The sequence below is a fragment of the Tupaia chinensis genome, unplaced genomic scaffold (assembly GCF_000334495.1).
Source record: "Tupaia chinensis unplaced genomic scaffold, TupChi_1.0 Scaffold143647_1, whole genome shotgun sequence".
Taxonomy (NCBI): Eukaryota; Metazoa; Chordata; class Mammalia; order Scandentia; family Tupaiidae; genus Tupaia; species Tupaia belangeri.
The window spans coordinates 1,006,255-1,007,696 of NW_006203496.1; positions in this window are offsets into that span (position 1 = coordinate 1,006,255).

Consider the following 1,442-nt stretch of genomic DNA (forward strand, 5'->3'; position numbering starts at 1 on the left):
TGGGATCAGGGAATGAGGCCCAAGAGGTGAGGTATATTACCAAGACACAAAGATGGAAGGCTGCACATCCTCCTGCAACATGGGGCAGGACCCAACTACTCATGGTTTTACCAGAGCTGGCCTTGGTGAAGGACTGGTAGGACCCCCCCACACACACTTTAGCCTTCTACTTTGCTATCCTTCCTACTTCATCGGAAATCAAGCCAGAGCCAGCAGGTACGTGGTGGTTAAGGTGCTGGACTCCCACATGGCCAACCACAGTTTGAGTCTCTACCCTGCGACAGCTTGAAAATCCCGCCAGGCAAGTGTGCATGCATGCCCCAAATCCCAGAAGAATGGAGGAAAAGGGATTGAAGCATGGCAACTCCCCGGCCGGTGTGTGTGTGTGTGCCTGTGTGTGTGCCTTATCATTCCCTCTCACCGTTTCTCTGGAGAGCAAAGGCCCCTATGCACGTCTGCCCAAAATCCCAGAAGAATGGAGGATAGCAGGATGGCCATCCCCCTGGGGAGTGATTTCTCACTTTCCCTCTCACTGCATCTCTCTGTTTCTAGAGCATAAGCACCCTATGGCAAAAACCTAAAATGAAACCAAACAAAGGAGCAGGCCAGGTGATATATAGGCAAAGATTAGTGAACGGATGACGAGTTGTAGACCTTTAATTATTGACAGCTACTACTGAGGTTACCTACACACACACACACACACCTTTAAGATGAGGATGGGGATGGCGTCTGGTTGCCTGGGAGAAGGGACAGGCAGAATATCGGATATCCGGTGCACAATGTATGTTTAATGAATGAATGAGATAAGACACGAGATAGGCCAGGCAACCTGAGCGAGGGCCTAGTGCCCTGTAAGGTGTTTTGATTCAGCAGAAACACAGAAGGCCTCAGAGAGGATTAATACAAGAAGCACTAGACCACGCCGGCCTCTTGGTCAACTGCAAAAACTTCTATACTCAGATTTTATCAGGGGTGAGGTCTAAAATAAAAATTAAAAAACAAACAAAAACCAACTCTGCCCTCCAACAACACACTGTGGCAACTCCCGGTGGAAAATAGTTTTCTTTAGGCTCTGGCTGCTGGCTCGTTTTTCTTCCTGCCCGCACAACCGACATGCGTTGTTGGAGTGACCCACGGCTCCTGAAGAATAGTGGCGGCTCAGAAGCGTCGTAAATTCAAGCCGCGACAAAAAGGCGTCCCCGCCTCGGAGCCACGGGCGATGTCTCGCTCGGAGCAGCGTCGACCAGCGCGCAGAGGCAGCGGGTGTGTTCAGGGGCCTCCCTCCTTTCCGCAGCACCCGGCGCCCGCAAGCTGCCACCTCCCCAGGCGGCCTGGGGAACTCAGCCGGCGCTGGAAGGCTGGGCCGCGGCCGAACGAGCGCCACTATTGGCTGAAGGGGTGGTGGAGGAGGGTCCGGGACGCCGTGATTGGTGGCCGCT